The sequence below is a fragment of the Crocodylus porosus genome, unplaced genomic scaffold, assembly GCF_001723895.1.
Source record: "Crocodylus porosus isolate Cpor-Errol unplaced genomic scaffold, CroPor_comp1, whole genome shotgun sequence".
In the NCBI taxonomy this organism is placed as follows: Eukaryota; Metazoa; Chordata; order Crocodylia; family Crocodylidae; genus Crocodylus; species Crocodylus porosus.
The window spans coordinates 14,960,946-14,980,623 of NW_017728921.1; the positions used below are offsets into that span (position 1 = coordinate 14,960,946).

At 39.4% G+C, this 19,678-nt stretch overlaps 1 long non-coding RNA gene across 1 annotated transcript in view; it reads left to right on the forward strand.

Moving 5' to 3' along the window:
- The first annotated feature begins 19,545 nt into the window (after positions 1 to 19,545).
- LOC109312793 overlaps positions 19,546 to 19,678 on the forward strand; it is a 10,634-nt gene continuing 10,501 nt past the window's right edge. Inside the window, exon 1 of the long non-coding RNA XR_002101907.1 lies at positions 19,546 to 19,612. This is a non-coding gene — a long non-coding RNA (uncharacterized LOC109312793). The remainder of the gene's footprint in view (positions 19,613 to 19,678) is intronic.

Genomic DNA, 19,678 nt, shown 5'->3' on the forward strand with positions numbered 1-19,678 from the left:
GTTCCGTGTGTGTGTGTGTGTGTGTGTGTGTGTGTGTGTAGGTGTGTGTGGATGTGGGTGGGTGGGTGTGCATGTGCATGTGTGTGTGTAAAAGTAAACAACTGTTGACAGTACAAGTAATTTTCCTGCAGAGGCAAAAACAGAGATAACATCCAACCAACCACAAGAGAGACTATAGCAGAGTGGAAGTCACGCAAGTTATATGTTGGAGGGAGCATTTTTATGGATATTTTAAAAGTTCTAACAATGATTTGTATTAGACCATTCATTCCATTGGCTCCATTTTCATTACCCTAACACAGACAATCAATCTTTCCATTTTCTTGTATTTTTTATTCTTATGAACATTTCCATATTAGGCCTTTGTTTTTTTAGCAATGTCAAAATATGCTTGTTGGTTGCCATCTAGAATTGTGTGCGTGAGCGACTTCAGCCAAGCATTGTATTTTATATGCGTATTTACTTGTTTGCAATTCTCCTTAAATGCAATTGGCAAGGTACCACATGTTGGATTTTCTTTTAGTTAAAGCATTTTTAATTTCTCTTATTGATATTCCAGCACTGAAATCCACTTCCAGAGCAATTCTACATCCAGAGCTATGCAGAGCTTTTACCATCTCTGATCTAGTGTGCTTATTTTAAGTTTTATTTCAGGTATGAGTGCCTGGTTCAAAGGGAGGTGCACATGTTGGCCCCATCCAAGATCTGGCGCCTCTCTGCCTGGGAAACCTGAGAGTTTCTGTCCTTGCTTATGAACCGTGACATCTGTGCATTCCATGGGTGCTGACCCTGGGGGTCAGAGGTCACTCCAAGGTCAAGCAGTTTCCTCTTTCACCACCAATAGAGACCTTGACTAGAGGTAAATTATGTTGCAGTTTAAGGAAATAATTTGAAACACTCTTGTAATTATAATAAATTTTGCTGTTTACATTTTAATCTTCAACCCTTTCACCCTCTGGTCTCTAGTTAAGGAAAAAGGTGGGGAATTATATATTTAACAGAAAAATTCCTCCCATGGTGGACAGTCAAATAAATAGCTTAAGTTCCAATACACAGCTATTCCTACGTCTCTATGTGCGTTCAGCATGAGTGTGCAGTTTTGAAAGTGTAAGGTCTGCTTAATTTTCAGATCCATATGTTCATGGAGTAATGTGGAAACAGAGTGAGGTATCAGGACTATCGTGTACTTCCTAGGACTCCACATTGAGTAAAAGTAAAAAGTTCTGTGGGGGCAAAATCCAGAGGACCTTAGGCAGACAAAATTCCTGTTGGCTTCAATAAGAGTTTGTAATGAAGCTGGATTTCAGGATTTGACTCATGCCTTGAAAAAGGTAACTGTTATGTTAATTGTCGTTTTCTAATTGTTTCTTCCTTCTGCTGATGAATACTGAAGGAGATGAGAGCTTTAATACAGAGGAAAATGTTCATGTATGTTGGTCTGCAAAACAAAATCCTGTCAACTTTCAGATATATTTTCTTCCCCCATTTCCTATTTAAACTGCTTATGTTTAAACAAGGGCTTGCTCTGGGTCATAGGCAGACAAGGTTCTTTGGGTAAGGAGGATATCTTTTATTAGACCAACTCAATAAAATAAAAAAAAACTGGCTGCTGAGGGTCAGATTTTCTTCTTTTACCTGAAGCACAGTGTCATCACCAAGCTGAATTTGTGACAACACAATAATTACTATAGCAGGAGGCAGTGCCTGCTTAAATACAGAATAAATAGATCATTGCAGAAAACAGAAGGATAAAGATGTTCAGGGGTGTAAAGTGCAGGGCTGGCTGTTGGAAGATGTGATTCTGCCCTGGGCGCTGTAGTGCTGCCAGCTCTGAAGGACTGTGCTCACTTACTGGCCAAGAAGCAAAGGCAGAAGAGACAAAGCTGAGACTCTGGTTCCCTTCCTGGCTCTGCTACTGGCTGGCTGTGTGACTCCAGGCAGCTCACAGATCTTCTCTGGTTTGTGCTCTGTAAAATGGGCATAGTTTTTACTCCCTCTTGTAAAGTGCTACAGGATTTACAAATGGAAGTTGCTATGCTAGTTCCTGCAAGTGTTATTATTTTATTGCTATGTACTGGGGAGTTCTGAGATGGTGGGTACTTGTGATAAAGGGCCATCACCTCAGAAACAGAAATAGAAATAAAGAAATGACTAACACAGGCTAAATATACTCATGAGTTGGCAGCAAAGGGAAATGCAACAATCTGAGCAAGGCTGCATCTCTGCCAAACAGAAAGGACCAATCCCCACAGCCCAGAAAGGCATGCTGGGAAGAAAAAGTCTCTGTAAGAGAGTGGTTTTGTAGTGGGAAGGTCAGTTAGACCACACAATCAGTGGAAACGTGCTGCTTCTACATTGATGCTCTCACTATAATGCCATGTACCATCAAAGTAAAAAGTTTTACCAAGAGGAGCTACTATGCTAGTTAGTTATTAAAACACAGTCATGGGAATAATAGTAAAAAGCATATAGAAAAATGGCCAATGTCCTGATATGAACGTGCTTGTCTCCAAGTTTGCTTTGGGATGAAAGCCCTTCTTTTACATTCAGATATCAGATTTACCCAAAGAACCTTGTCTGCCTTTTTTTGCATTGTAATTAGTGCAACGACAAGAAGGCTGTAGGGAGAGAATGAGACAACAATGCCATCTTCTTCCCCTCCTCCGATGCCCTGATCAGTGAGGCTGTATTGCTAGTGGCATCTCACGTCTGGACCCACTTAAATAACCTCTACTAAAATCCTGCCCTCAACCGATAAACAAGAGAGAAGCCAAGAGCAAGCTTTCACCTTTGCAGAAGCAGCGCATACGAGTGAAGATTTAGGTAAAGCACCAAGAAGTGCTAAGAGATAAAGGGTCAGCAGAGTGTGGGCCTGCCAGGTATATCTTCAGGGGAGGTGGTCTGAGATGTGTGTTGTAGCTGGTTAGTACCTACATCCCTGTTAGCAGTGAGCTGGGTCTGCTCTGCTTTTCTTCTATCATTTCCCTTTGCCCTTCCTGAGGAATTCTAATGTGGTCAGTAGGAAAACTGCGGTAGAGGATGGCTCAGTCAGCATTTGAGCTCTTATCTTGGCACAGGCTGCTGAAATAAAAAATAAGCTTAAAAATCACAGCATAAAACAGACAAATATAAACTATTCCATTAAAGAAACAGCTGTTCAAATATTGAGACTTAGTTCTATGGGTACTAGGGCATAGACAAATGTAACAATTGTACTGATATTAAATTATATAGATAGAAGCTGTTAGATCCTTTCTATAGCAATTTAAGTGTAGCGAAACCATTGGAACGTTATCCTTGTTTCATTCAGGGCTAGTTAGAGTGATTTAGCTAAATTGTACCATTACAGGCTCAAGCAGATAAGTTAAATGATAATTGATATGCACTCCTGAGCAGAACTCTTCTTCCTCTCTGACGGTGATTAAAAAGTAGATTTGCCATAACCATAAAGGAAGAGAGATGGGCTTATGGCAAAGGGGCCAAGGAATGGACCTTGAATCTAGTTCTGTTCCTGATTCTGGCACACATTTTCTGTTTTAGCTGCCTGGCTTGTGTATGGCTAAATTTACTGATGTCTATGCAGCATTTTGGACGGATGTGGTAATACAAGTACCAAACTTCATGAGTGACACTTTGGATAGGATCTTTGTTTCTACTTCCCTTTCAGCATCTTGTGAAATCACAGGCTTCTATATAGTCTGACATTGCAACTGGTTGCTGTGAAAATCAGGCTGCTGCTCAGAGCAAAGTAACAGAAGTAAGGCAGGAGCAAAGATCTCTTTGGAAACAAGAAGTCATTTGTCAAGGTAGGCATTTGCCAGTAAAGAATGAAAGCAAGAGAAATATATACAACAGGTAGACCTGTTGGCACAAGATTACTTATGAGTAAAATGGCTTGTGAGGCTTTCCCCACAGTGTTGCTAGTTCATCCAAATATTGATAACTACTGATTTATAAGCTATGGTCTAAGTCTAACTTCTGTGCTGGTATATTTGTGCAGTTCATGCTTTTCAGGTTTGGAAGGCTGCAGATTCTGTGCTCTTCCCTGTGCTTTTTTACCTTCTGGTTTTATTTTTCATAGACTCCCTTGCCCTTCATCTCAAGGCTTTACAAAAACAGTCACAGCGATAACCAAAATTGGGGGTGGCATCAGGAAGCAACAGACCAAGTTCTGCTACCAAATACACATGGGACTTTCCTGTAAGTCAATGGGAGCAGGGGCAGAATTTGACCCTTGAGGTTCTTGAGCACTTTCCCTCACAGCCAAGGCAAGTAGCAAGTTAACTGCTGAGTAGAGCACATTACTGTGCAGTAAGGGTCCTATGTGTTGTTGGAGCAGTAATGCATCTCATATAGACATGCCCACTGAGTCCAAGTGGAAGCCGGATCAAGCTACCGGCATTTGATTAAATGGGCAAATTAGAAATTAACCAGCTATTTCTGGGTTAGCTGGGTTTTTAAGACCCAGCTAGACAACGCCTTGGCTGGGATGATATCATTGGGGGTATTCTTGCTTTCAGCAGGGAGTTGGACTCGATGACTTCCTGAGATCCTTTCCAACCTTCAGTTTCTATGATTCTAGGTTCAAATAATTGTGAAATATGTGTAACCCTTGGCTTCCTAAAACACGACAAGGAAACTGTGATTTGAGTCATTCATAAATGCTGTGAAGTGGATCCTTTCTAGGCAAGAGGTAAGCTGATAAACTGCAAATTTAACTTGTTTTCCCTTTAATTAATAGATAACCCATTACTGCCAGCCAATGTGTTCAAGTGCCAGATTTGAGATAATTAACAATTGGTATAAAATAACGGTATAAAATAATGGGAAACAATGATTGGATCTGAAATATGTTTTTATCAAGTGCTCTGTTTCTGAGAGATTTATTTTAAAAGAAAAGTTGCTGTAAAAGATATCCAATATTGGCTGGAAATGGATTAGATGAACTGTTAGGACCCTGTTATCTTTGTTTCTGTGATTAGAGTAGTATCCTGTTTCAGACAACGACCAGGCTAGATCAACCATTCCTATGTTCTCTTGGACAGTGGGATGATCTGTAACAGCAGCAAATATCTACAATAAGGATCACTTTTTCTCTCAAAGAATGTGCATTATAGTTAATCCAGAATGACTCTTGAAGGAATGCACAAATGATGACTTTTCAATTGCAGTGAAAATTATATTTTCTAACTTCTAAGAGGGTTGTAGAAAAAGAGAAACAAGGAAAAGAGAAGTGTAGAACTATCCTTACGAAGTCTGATCATCCTCTTGTCCAATCTAAATGTGCCCATGGAGTCTCATTCTTTCTCCCCCCCCCCAAAAAAAAGTGTCCCAATGAATATGATTCTAAGGACTTATTTCCCTGGAAATTCATCCATAGCCTTCAAGGCCGCCACTATTAGTCCATGGTACTGTAGGACTTAGCTTTTCTTAGTTGACTGTTCTCCCAAATGCAGTGCATATTATTGGGAAGGTTTTCTTGTAATAAAAGTAACTGAAAGTCAAGAAAACTGGAGTCAGGATACACCAAAGCAAGAGAGAGCACTATGTTAACAGTGTTATCAGTCTCAATGTTGACTAGTAAGGTGTGTTGACTAGTATTGACCGGTTCAGATACAGACATAGGCAGCAGACTCAGACCTTCAGCTCTCTCACCCTTCCCTTCTTCGATGTGGAGAGGAGCATAGAAAAACACAGAAATCTAGCTTGAAAGCATAGAAAGGGGGTGCAGTTTGGGTGTGTCACTCACATGGCCCTTGAGAGCAGCAGGTTAGGGAGGATGACGGGCTGGAGTGGACAGCAATGGGGATGGCTGCTCCAGGCAGCACCATTCTCTGAGAAACTAGCAAGTGGGCAAGAGGAAACTGATATGCTCATGGCACTATTAACTCCCACTCATGATTTCCACACATCTCAAACAGAACAGTGTAGAAGCACAAACTTACCAGCTCTCAAGCTAGCTATATCGTCCTGGGAAAGAGAGACCAGAAGAGTGAGCAAAGAAGCTTGAATGTTTATTATCTAGGAGCCAGGGTCCTGTGCTCCTAGGGATGTTTGAGCTATTCACAGGTAGGAGGAGGGAAGCCAGGGCCCCATTCACATCACAGCACCATGTCTTTGCCATTTTGCCCTTCTGCTCTGTTTCAAGCCTTTACCCTCAATATAAGGTTTTCAAGCTGTTCCAGCTAAAAATGGTACATCCTTTCCTCTTGTATGTTTATCTGCCCCTCTCACCCTCTCCAGGTTATACCCAAACCACATTGTATCAATGCGCCTTTGCCTTACATTTGATACAGCTATTTGTCTTTACAGATAGTTTTATTGCTGTGAAGCTAGAGACATGATCTAATATTATTGCAGCTAGCTCCCACTTCTTTGATTGCAACATTTGCCATTCAAATATCTTAAGGGAAATTCAGGTTTGGTAGTATAAGGGTCAGAAGATGATCTGGTAAGCCCTCAGCTTTCAAAAGATGATCCTCTGCTGGCAAGGAAATACACCAGCTAACCAATAGGTCTGTCTCATCTCTGACTTCAACAGTTCCACGATACATGACAACTACAACACGCGCAGTTCTGCTGATGTGCTGTAGTGACCCTAGTTGCCCATAAAGTCAGAAATGGATGAGTTGGGACAAATGCCTCATGGCCTAAACTTCAAAGTAGCCTCAGTAATAACCATCGCAAACCCATTACAGTTTAGGAAAAGGAAAGCAGCAGCCCAGGTTTAAGTCCAGACTAAAAAATGGAAGATCCATAGCTAGGATATATTATGCTCTATCCTGCCTTATGTACATGAAGCAATCCTTATTCCAAATGGGCATCTTGGTGTTGAGCTGAAATCACTGGAAACAATTCACAAGACGTTGGCCACTGCAGTATTGCAATATGCAATCATATTAGCAACCCCACCTGAAGTGCCTGTACCTTTTGTACAGTACTGTATTCTCCACTGAGTCTCTTATCAGATTACTCTGATCCTAAATAAATGCAGATAATCTTAGCTCCAATATTCTGTTTAACTGCCTGTCTTGCAGGGCAGTACAGTACAGAGAAACAGAGAATGATTTAAAATGTAGATGATAAAATGTAGATGATTTGCTCTGCATGGCAGGAAATGTTTACTATATGTATGTACAGCACCTCACACAGGACCCCTGCTCTCAGCTGATGCCTGTCGGCACCATTGTCTTGCAAGTCACACTAGAATACTCCACGGGCAGGTTTTTATAAGCATGACCTGTTCAGCCAATGGACTACTTCTGAACGCTGAGGAAGCTTCCTGCTGCCTGAAGAAATGGGTACATTCTCCCCAGCCCACTATTTATTTTATAAGTGTCCTGCACCCAATGAAAGGAACAATCTTTCTTACCATCTGCCTTACTGAAAGGCACATTTTGTATGTTGAACAGTTTCAGAAAGTTAATGGCAAAGTGCACATTACCAGTCCAGCAGTGAAAGCATTTGTAAACATCATCATCATCATCATCAAAGAGGCTTGGAGCTGCAAAGGCTGTTTTTTGCTGTGAGTTTATGTCTGTAAATGACTAATTGGTAAAGTTTTATCTGCAGAAGGTGGTTGGTGGTGGAAGATATTTACAAGAAAGAAAAGCAGGAAATAATTCATCTTGAGAAGCTGAATCTAATCTGAGAGGTTTGTGAATTGAAATGGGCTTTAAAGATGGCTCCATTTCCTTAAGGGAAACCCCCCCCCCGATTCTCATGTACATTATGGCCCTTCTATGCAGCCAGTGGTATAAGAGGACTGTGGTACACATAAGAATCGGGCCCTAGCTCTCTTGTTGATAGAACCAAAATTAGACCCTAGTTTTTTGGGACTGGGGGACTGCAACTTGAGTTAATGTTTTGCACATTAATTTAACCAGTCCAAATAAGTTACAGTCCACTGAATCAAACAAAACTGTACAATAGAAAATAACAATGAATGTTTTATTGTTTTGTTTTATAGGTGAACGCCCCAAAATTGGTTTTCTTAAACAAAAAAAAAAAGACTTTAGTGTTCTGGGATGGAGTGTAGTATTTTCCACTAGGCCATCAAGTTGTTATAATCATTTCAAATGAGTTTGGTGTGTAGTCTTCACTGCAGTAAACATTGTTCTACCTGTCCGAAATAGTTCTTATCAGGAAAATAGTGCTCACTACCTCTGGTGAAAAATCTAGAGGTGACTCTTTAAAGTAGTTATATGACCTTTAAAAAGTACACAAAATAAAGGAACAACAAGGATGTTGGAATCCCCATTAGTTAAATGACCTCCTAGGCTTTCATAGGGTTGTGGATGTATTTAACTAATAGGAAACATTGCCCAGTCTGATGCCTGTCTTGGAAGCAAAATAGGGATAATTTAGTATCAGGAGTGATTAATGTCATTTACTTATCCATTTTGTTATAGCTGTTACTGAATTTAAAATGCTACTCACAAATTAAATATTTTACAACCATTTTGCTCCTAATTGGTTGCAGATCACAGATTTCCTTTAAACATAATGGCTGTTTAGGTGGTGGGGTTTGAAATGCTCATTGTTTTTTTTACAATCGCTTTTGACATTTTGAGAATTTGTTTAATTTGGATGTGTTTTAGCTATATGAGACCAAAGCATAACATCTTTTTTAGAGGATTCCATTCTCTCAAACTGTGTTTTAAGTGCATGATGTTATTTATTATATTAATTCAAAGTCTTCACCATAAATATGTGGCATACATTACTGTATATATGACCAAGAACTTGAATTTATGAGAGAGAAGTTATCTGGATCACTATTTGATCATGATAGATTAACAAGAGTCTAGTGAAAACATATTCCCAGTCACACGTTTGATGGTTTTTTCCTGATATTTTTAATGACAAACTTGACTCAAATACAAATGGCAAATAATGGAGAAGGGGAGTCAGTCTCCTATAACAAGAATAGATATGACCAGCAGAGAAAAGTTGGTAACATTCTGGTTGCTGTCCCATCAGGGTAAAACACAACACAATTTTATTAGAGACTAGAGAAACCTGAAAGCAAATAGGAAAACTGACAGGTGTGCTCAGAACCAGTTAACAGCAGTAGGTAAAGATTATATTGTGTCTGACTTAAGCCATATTAGAAAAAAGTAACCTTACTTAGAGGAAACATCAATAGTTTGGTTTAATGATGTACAAGCTAGTTTAAAAAAAAGCAATTAGTGTACAAAGGTGTCCCTTTCCTTCACTCAGATCTTTACATGGGGATAAGTAAGATGGTTTCAACTACAGTAGAATAATTAGACGAACTGATTTTTAGTTTTCCCTTATGAAAGTTTATGTTCTTGACTTCTCTTTAAGATTTTTTTTTCACTGATAAATCTTTGTTTTCACTGGAGTTTAGGTCAAAAGCACATTGACTGGCACCGGTAATTTCTGCTTGAAAGTATTAAGTCTTCTTTTTCATTAGTGATATCAAGTCATTCAAATATTCAGAAAAAGGGTACAATTAAAGTTTGGTTCCTTCCCCCTGCAAAGTATAGTTACTGGTTAATATCATAATACAGCTGCCTTGATGGTCATATTACTTCCCACAAGGTACTTACCTTCCCAATGACCTACCTCATTAACTAAATCAATTACACATCTTCCATCAGTTCTGAGAAGGAGCTTTCCATGCCTTGTCCCATACTATACCTTTTTTCCCTTCATTTCCGTTAGATATTAATTATTCTCTTCTTACCAAAACTTTTCTATATGATGTGGTCATTCATCTTCTCTGAGTAGGAGAGGCTACACATTCACAAAATATATTTTATTCCTTTTTTCCAACATGCAATATTTATTTTAAGATCATCCAGATATTGGTTTGGCTAAAAAGGTCTTTTGATGTTGGTTTGAGAGATATTGCTGGATGTCTTAATAATGGACTAAACTCAGTCCATTAAAGGAGTGCATGATCAAGGAGCTGAGTTAGATGCATTCTTGACATCCTCTGACTAACCAATACAGCAGTACCTGTCCTATTTACTAAAATCCTCTTGTCAGAAAGACAAAATACTTGAGCAATAATATTTTTAAATGTCTTGAAAGGGCATTATCATCAGACCAATTTTAACTGGAGACAGCTACAATCTAAATCCCATCTCCACTGACAGAAAATTCTACTGTCCTACTAAGAAATCATTTATGCTACATTTTGTGTATATTTATTTTGAGTTTGGCTAAAAATGTAAGTCTATTAGTTTAGAGCTCTCAGTAAAGAATTAGTTGTTTCGGTGTTTTTTTTTCACCCCAGGTAGATGTTTCGATTAACCAAAAAGCTCTAGGTCTTAGGTAATGGTTTCTAACAACAGATTGACACCTTCAAACAGGACATCACTGTTTCTAGGTGGATATACCACCACCATTTGATTGTTTTTATTTCTCATTGGCATTAAATACCTACATATATTGCCCAGAGATCTAACAGAGTTGTTTGAAATATTTTAGAGGTTCTTTTTGATCTTTAACACATGCCACTTTCCAGTGGTCAGATGCACAATGTATTTGAGAAACTGACCAAAGATATTCTGTCATTAAGAAAGTTATTATTCAGAGCTTGCATGTGTTTTGATTCTATTTGTGTTTGACTCTAAACATGTGTTTTATTCTACGTTTGAGCTAACAAAGTCTTTCTCACTAGTTTGGCACCTATAATTGTAAATGATAAGGAATTTCTAATTATTATAATAACATGTAGGTGCTTCTCTTTGTTAATTAACGGTGTCTGTAAATGGAATGTTGACTAACATATGATATTTTAAATGTAATTGCACCACTGATCTTAAATGAAATTGAATAATTATCCAGCTGGAGAGAAAATAATTAAACAAAATATCAATATTAATTGGCTTGGATTTGTAAGAAGAAACCACACACAAGTTATAAGGGGACGGGAAATTAATTCTGAAACAAAGTTTTAAGTAAATGCTACTTGTAATAAAATCTAACTGGTACAAATGAGCAATATTAAGTTAAATTTAGTTTAGAAAGTGTTTGTAGAAGCTGCAGATTAAAAACAAAGTAATGCTGGTTAACGAATAAAACCAGATGGAAACCAATTTTCAATTATTTTTCAAAACTTAATTTTGTAGCCCGGTTGAGTAAACTTGTAAACACACCTTTCTGCAGTTTGCAAATTAATTTTGAAACAACTGTCCTTGAGCTTGTAGGTGTAAAAGCATACAGAGCAACATACTCACTCATATCTCCCCAATCAAGTATTAATTTAGGGATGCACAAGAGTTGTGTACTAAACCATTACTATAGTTTAATAATCGACTTAAACCCCAACTGTATGTTTTGTGATTGCTAGGTCAACTATTTTTATATATGCAAAATTTCATTTGTATAAAATGACTTTTTAAAAATTGGTATTATAGTTAAAAAGGAGACATGATGCTTAATATTTAATATAGTAACAAATGTGTGTGCAGTGTTACACACTGGGAGACATTATATTGCACTTCTATGTAAAGATAGTCTATGTTGTTAGCACATATGTTATTTGATAGCTAACATAGGAAAGGGAAAACCTTAATAATGACTTATTTTCTTATTAAATTCTTAACTCAGAAGGGAGATGTGACCCCTAGATAAATCCCCCACAATACCCTGCTGATTTCTACCATTTGGTCAGGGTTAATAGAATCATATTAATTCACAACTCTGCTATGTGGGTAAAGAGGTATTTTTTTCCTAGTGAGTTTTCTTGAATGTCAAACAGATTGGTGTAGTAAAATGTTTGTGAGATGAATAGGTTAAAGCTTCAAAAATTTAATTAAAAAAACCCCTGTTTGTTAAGATCCATATAAGAATCCAGTAAACTAGGATTTCTTATGCACATTCTGGACTGTAGATCCTAATTAAAAAAATTTTTTTTGATAAATTACAAGAGAAAGATGGAAGGTGAGGAGAAGGAGGAAATGAAACCCTGCTTTTTGTTTGTGATCAGGTTTTGTGGATTCTGTTTATTTAATAAAATAACCTGAAAGTTCCCCATTGATACTAAAACAAGGAATGCAATCCTGAAACACTTTCAAGTGTGTGTTTCCTTGCTGTAGTGCACTCCTAAAAGATTCAAGCACTTTTTAGAACACAATTGTGTTCTTTCCCTGGTCATCTGAAAGCACATTTTGATTGTCTGGTATGGCAAAATGACTCTTTCACTGTTGTTTCAGAAACAGTTTAAAGTACAAATTCACACTAGTGTGAACATAATAAGCATTTCTTTAGACATTTTAGGTAAAGGAGGTAATTTGTGAATATGTTTTGTCAAAAATGTATTAAAGGTAAAATAGCAAAAGTGCAAGCTTCCTTAAATTATATTTAATTAGCAATCTCTTAGAAATGTTCTTTATATTTAAAATGCTATTTGTTACTAAGAAAATACTGATTCTCTGAAAACAAAATGTAATAGAAACTTTTTTGTTATGTACTCAAAGCAGCCAGAAAATAACTGTTCTATATTAAGATTGATTAACCAAAACTGTATTATTCTGCTCCAAATATTAAATGTTGAACAAATGTTATGGAGAAATGTAAACTGTGATTTAAAAAGATATCAAACTTTACAATTAAAGAGAGTGTAATATCTTCTAAATTAAATGGTGATTGCTAGATATAAAAAATCAATTTAAAAATCACTGTTTGAGTAGCTCCTTCATGTACAATATCTAGTTAAATTATCTAATTCAAAATTGTGTGCTCTTAGAAATGTAAACCTCCTCTGCATTCGCTATTAAACTGATAAACTAATTTCAAACAAATGTAACTCAGTGGCAACACAGGATTTAGACAAGATGTGAAATTACACTAGTAAATATCAAACAAACTATTTTATTGTTCAAGACAATTTGAAATCTGAGAAAACTACTATATTTCTCTATTAATTATTGAAGCAACTTAGGGATTTTTTCTAGATACAATAATATTCAGTTTTGTTAAATAAATATTTTCTGAACATCTCTGTTTCTTTAAAACTGTTTTACTTGGAAATAAAGCCTCAAGATATGGCTGTAAATTATTTTTCCTTAAGAGTGAGCTTTCAGAACTGCTTGCATTCTGATGAGAGAAAGTAACTATTCACTTTTATACCCCCATGCCAAACCTCTGCAACATTTCTGTGAGCTAACCTTTATCCCCTTTCTGGACTTGTATTGGTCTCTGCTAGAAAGCAAGTCAGCTGTAATTACTTACAGGTGAGTTATTCCATACTAATGAAATAGCTCTATGAAAACGATGTTACTGAATTGAAATGTAGATGGCAGAAACACATTGATTTATTTTGCATGCATTTTAAATGCTTAACAATCACTCCCTCTACCCCCAATACTCAAGAATGTAGGATCCAGCAGAGAGGAGTGAACACGAAGTCCATTTGTAAACTGGATTTATATCATTTTAGCACAATCTAAAAAAAAACCAGTAGCTTTGCAATGATAAAAAAAATGAACTCGATTTAAGAGTTTCAGGATGAAAACTTGTCCTTTCTTCTTTGCAAACACTTGGCTATGTGACAAGACTGCCCAGCGCCCCTTCACGCTTACCTTCTAAACTAGATGAGAGAAGAATTAGTTTACTTTGTTGTGCTTTTTTTTTTTTAAAGTGCCGGTAACTCCACCCATAATTCTGCAGCTTCCCACTCCCCAATTTCTCTTTAACCTTTTAAGCACTGCTAATGATCCTTGATTCTCTCTGACAATGTAACAGGCTTTTCCAAGCCACGTACATTTTTATTGACCAAAACCCAAAACAAAACACCCAGCCCCTGGCTTCAAACCAGAGCCCACTGCCGAGCTGACCCCAGCAGCTGTGAAAATAGGGGTTGTGTCCACCCGTGGCCAAAGCTGCATCGCCCATTTGTTTGGTAAACAGGAGCACCCAGGGCCCTGAGATCCCCCCGGGGGCCTTGTGGGTGTTGTTGTTTGTGTGGGGAGGGGGAGATTTGCCTGGGTTTTTACAACAGCCATCTAGAGCCCTAGGTATTGATTTTCGGGCACATGAAAGGGATTTTTACAGGCCTTCCCTGTGGAAGGGAGCAGCAGTAAAAGGTGATGCCACCCACTCCGAAGGAATGCTATGCATGCAATTAGGAGCAAGCTCCCAGCTAGGGGGTTACATTCAAAGCAAGGCAAAAGCTCCCACCTCCCACAAACAACAAATCCAGGAAAACTCCCAAAGCCATCAATACTCATCAATGCGCCCAGGGGCCATTAACCACTTCAGTTCTGGGGACGTTCCCCTGCCCGGTGACTCTCCCCTCCACACCTCTCAGAGCCACGACCAGGTCGGCTACTGTGTCTCCAGGCACACCCGCGCTCACACTCACAGCGCTGCAGCTAGGCTCATTAAATGCCATTAAGTGAAACCAACTTCAAAAGCGCTGGCTGGAGAAGTCAGCAGTGAAAAGGCATGGCTTGGAAACATGGGAGGCAGGCTCACGGCTCTTGGAAGGGCAGCATGTTCACTGGGGGGGTCCCCCTCCGGTGGGAAGAAAACAGAGCTGAGATGGAAAATAACAATAATCATCAAGACAAAACCGATGTGTAGCAGTGAAGTGGTTAATCAATACCAGGGCTGCAGGCAGAAGGAGGTGCAGGGTGGGAGGAGGATAAAAAAAAATGCAGAAAGGAAGGAAATGGAGGGAGTGAGAATTAGACTCACTATAAAACCTCCTCACTCTGATTTACAAAGGGGGGTGGGAGAAGGGGGGAAGAGCAAAGGGGGGGGGGAAATGTGAGCCAGCTACACAATAACCCCTTTTCCTGTGGAGAGGATGTTTATTAAGGGCTTGTGCTGTATGCGTTTTTAACTATTAGTCCATGGACCCTCTGGGATCTAAAGAAAAAAGTCATATCAATGTAAAATGCATGGAATTAAACTGATTTTTGTATTAGCTTTGTCTCTGCTCATTTTCTAACACACTTCATTTTCCCCTCCGATCCTTCATTCATAACTTGCATTTAGTAACTGGTTTTCTCATCCCCGCCCCCTCCTTCCCCAAACACTGTCCACCCTGAACACAAGAGCCTGCTTTGTAGAGATTAGATCAGAAGAGATTTGGGATCTTTTGGGGAACTGCATTTGGTTACATGCAATAACTTCTGAGGCTATTGATTGGGTGTATTTATGGAAACACGAATGGTACTTTGGATATCCTTTAGCTTTGAGCTGATCACTCTTGTTTATTGTCACTGAAGGAGATGAGAGATTTCTTTGGTTTTCCTATGTTGAAATGTTGCACTTGGGAGAAAGTTATAAAGCAAACTGTACATTTTTACCACATAGGAACAAATGCCCAGGCCAAATAAAAATATATTTGTGAGGGTGACTCTGGGCATAGTTTAAACTTTTAAAAATCGTTTCTGACAGATTTTAAATTGCTAAAACATTTCTGGGGTATGTTGTTTTGTCCTGACTGGTTCTTTTGTTTATATGTTTTTTACAAACCTCCTTGAAACTCCCTGTATTTGTTACAAAGCATTAGAATTTGAAGAAGAAAAAAAGAAATAAGAGCATTTTGAATTTAATTTCTATACACAGTGTGATTTTAAATATTTTTATCCCTACAGGTCTGAATCAGAGACCATTCAAACAAAATCTACTTAGTTTAAAAATAAGGACAAAGAATTGCTGTACATGTCTATGGTAGAATAACTTGAGAATAATTCAAACTAGTGTTTCAATAAATAGTTGACCTGAAAGATTACACCAGTGTAAAAAAACAACTCAAACAAGATTGTGCTAAAAGCAAGGAAAGTGAAGGTTTTCCAGGAGCAGGTAGAGACTTTCTTTTCTCTCTCCACAGCCCATTTTAAGCAGTGAGTTTTTGAAGCTGAGGCAAACCCAAACTCAAATCTGTTTGAGTTTAAACATGAGTACTCTGCTGCCCTGTGAACATTTTATGAATCTATTTGTTCCTGTTCCCCACTGAGTTTTATCAATTTGTTTTGAACCCAACTTCAGAGTTTTGTTCACAGCAGTATTTGCAGCTAGTGAATTGGGAATAAAGGCACATTTCAAAATCAGATCTAGTCTTTCCAAAGTATTAATCTTCCAGCAGGAGGGATCTTAAAGTTAATTTATACCAGTCCATGCAAATACTTTGGAAACTTTTTGGTAAATAATTCTGGGCCCCATCTTGCCCCTTTGTTTCTCAGTCTGACACAGGCACACATTCCCAAAACATGTGTATGTTCTAGATCTAATTAGGAAGGTTTTATATGAGTTTGTACACGTGTTTTCACACACGTTAGCACTGAAGGGTGTTACTGTGCAGCTCGGGTGGGGCTCTTTTAGCCCTGCAGATGGGAAAATGGTCTTAAGAAAATGGTAATTAATGGCGTTCAGAAGCGGATTAAAATTAAAAAACGCTTATTGCAGTAGGGATCTCATTAAGAAATAGTCATGCCTGTCCCCACAGATTGAAGAACTTGCAGCCCACAAGGCCTTGAACTGAGGCAGTTATAGTTTAAGCAAACGCATTGGAGACTCCACCCCCGGTGACATCAGATAGAGTTACACTGAAAAAAAACATACCAAGATCTGGAAAAAAAAATATCAAGTTTGTTCCCCTCCCCCCACGCTTAAAATGATAAAAAAAAAATCATATTTTTTTCCCATTTAAATCTTCAGATCATCTTTTTTTTAAAAAACAAAGCAAACATAAATGCCTTCCTTGGTCCATCCCCTTGGCTGTACAAACACGGGGAAGGACAAAACAGCAACACTGGGTCCGAGTGGAAAAGAAAGCAAGCAAACAAACAGGCAAAGACCCAAAGCCTCCTACCCCTGAAAGCAAGCCATGCTGCAGGAGAGCAGAGCCACATTCCTGCAGCGGGGGGGCAGCGCCTGGCCCCGCACGTCTCCTGCCAGGCTGGGAGCAAGGAGTGGGTGGTGGGCAACGTGCACGAGCTTTATTTACAGTTTGGGCCGAATTAAATTGATAACCACAGCCCCCCTCTGCTGTGAAGTTACACATTTCTAAAGTAAACATCCCGGCATTGCCTTCTCCGTGATGTGTCATTTCCTGTGTGGCTATAATAAAATCCGAAATAACTGTAGGTCAATGGATTCACATATCTGGATGTGTGCATGTGTGCGCGGGACACAGGGAAGAGAGCAGCGTGCTGTGCGGACAGAGCCGATCGATACAAAGCATTTTGTTTAAAAGCTTGGGAAGTCACCCCGCGGGAAGGAGCAGCAGACACGTCTTCCTGGCGCTCAAGCCCGGGCTGGCAGTGCATGCAGAGCTGCAAGGGCTTTAGGGGTGACTCCATGTGGGCAGGGAGGCTTCTGCCTTCGGAGCTGAGGTGCTAGCGAGGACAGATGTCACCGACACAGCTACCTGCTGCTGAAGACCCTTACTTGACTTTGGATGCTGCAACCTCAAGCACGGAGCCAGGGGCTCGCAGGGAGAAGTTCTGGGGAGTGCCACCAAGTTTCAGCTCCGGGCAGAAAGGAGCGAGCTGGATAGCACATAGGGGCTCACCTTTGATCCAGGAAGCACATCTTTCTTTTGCTGTAAGATATGTACTTTTTGCCAGCAGTGAAGTGTCAAACCCACAAAAGAAGCGATATAATTAGTGCTGGTACCTACTACAAACTCAGCTCTCTAAGAGAGACCATTGCAGCTTTTCAAATGTCTACCATTTTGAAAACAGAAAAACATTTTCTAACAGACAGAAGAATCCCTCTTGAATCCCCCCTGGCCCTTTTGAATTCACGCCCTGCCTTACATCAAACGCTTTTTTGCTGATTAACTGCACAATCAGGTCCCTGCAGATCAGGGGAAGAATGGAGAAGAGAAAAGCAACCTCTTTTCCAGAGAACAATACCATTATTTCAGCTCCATTGGACAGGAATGTGTGATTTCACAGCCCACTGCCCCTCTCTCACATCTCCAAAAACACTGCCAGAGATCCATTGCTCAAAAGTCTCCACCCAATTTCATCCAGATCTAGCAGTTAGAATTTTAGGTCAATATTTGTGGGGTTTACTTGTTAAGAATAAGCTCAAGAAGACGTACGATTAAAGTTTGGCTTAAAAAACATACTTGGTATATATACAGGGGTTTGCCAAAAGTAAATTTCTGGTCCACACACAAATTAGCTTTTGGATGGAGTTTTGTGTAAGGCTAGATAGGAAACAAAACAAAACAAAAAAAAAAAGGATTATGTATAAAATCATTCAGCAGCTCCTGAAGCAATAGATTTTTTGCATGCACAACGTATTCCTGATTCAGTTCATAAAAAGCTAGTTAACCAAAAAAAAACACCCCAAAACCCCAAGATGCTTTTAAAGGATGCATTAGTTTTTTCAAACTTTACTTAATGATCCTTTTGCTGCTAACTTGTCTCCTTTGTGCCTCAGAATAGTTTCACTTTACAAACACATGTTGAAACAAATTGTTGAATTGCTGGCTGCATAAAGGTAAGCATTTCTTTTAAAAACTGAAATAATCGCACAGCGTCGTGTTTGTTAATTAACAAGAGGTTGGTTAAAAAAACAAACAAACTTACCAAGGCATTTCTGTCTTAGGGTTACAGTGTCACAGGTACCTCTCCCCATCTCTCTTTATTCATATGTAAGGACTCGTGTATTTTACCAGATGCAGGGTAAAAAAACCCAAACATTAAGATACTTTCTTTCCTCCCCCTCACACTTTGATATCAGTTACTCCCAAGTGCACTGAGAGATTTTCAAATATCCGCACCTAGTTAGCAAAACCAAAAGCTGCTGTGGTCGTGAAAGTGCACTGAAGTGACCTGGGGTGTTTTAGTCAGTAACAATTAAATCGCTTGTTTTGTGCAGCCCTGTGTTAAGTGTGTAGCCAGGACGGAGCGTGCGAAGGAAACATGGCAATCGACTTTGTTACTTACTAGCTTGAGAGGGGGGAGGGAGAGAGAGAAAGAGACTCTCACGTGGAGCATGGAAAGTTCTCCCCCACCCCAGAAACATCCCCGAAGTCAGAACAGCCATCATCATCATCATCATCCCAACACAAAGGTAGCGCGTTGGGTCAAGCAGGTGTGTTTTCTGCTACTAGGAAAAAGGTCCCGATTTGAAAAGAAAAAAATCGGTAGAAAATAGCTCCAATCTCTCGGGCAAGGCAGAGAAACGCTGACCACACCTCTCAGATCAGAGCCCACTGGGGATCAGTCGGTCCCCCCCAACACCAGCACCACCAAACAAAAGAGAGGCAGAGGGAGAAATAATATTTGTTCAGGTTTCCCCTCTGCCCGCCTTTGATTTATCTGTTTACAACCAGGACCCCCTCAGTTGCAACAAAAAATCAATGAAAATGTAGTTGAAGAAAAGGCGGGCAAAGTAGAGGGGGAAAAAAATTTGTGAATGGAAGAATGTGTTTGTGCATTCATTGTTAAAATAAAGAGTGGGCCGTGACGTGAGCTCCCCGGCGCCAATGGGAGCGGGGATAATATTTTTAAATATCCTCCCCGGGAGCCAATGGGAGAGGCGGTGGCAAAGACTAGCGCAGGGATGCGCCAATGGGGAGGGAGGTATGCTAATGAGGAATTGGTCAGGCAGGAGCTGAATGTCAAGTAGTCAAAGATGGAGGCTGGAGCGGGGAGGCCATGAGGTTTGTACCGAGGATTTTCCCAAATTTGTATCGATTGGAAAACGAGGCGGGCGGCGGGCGGGCCGG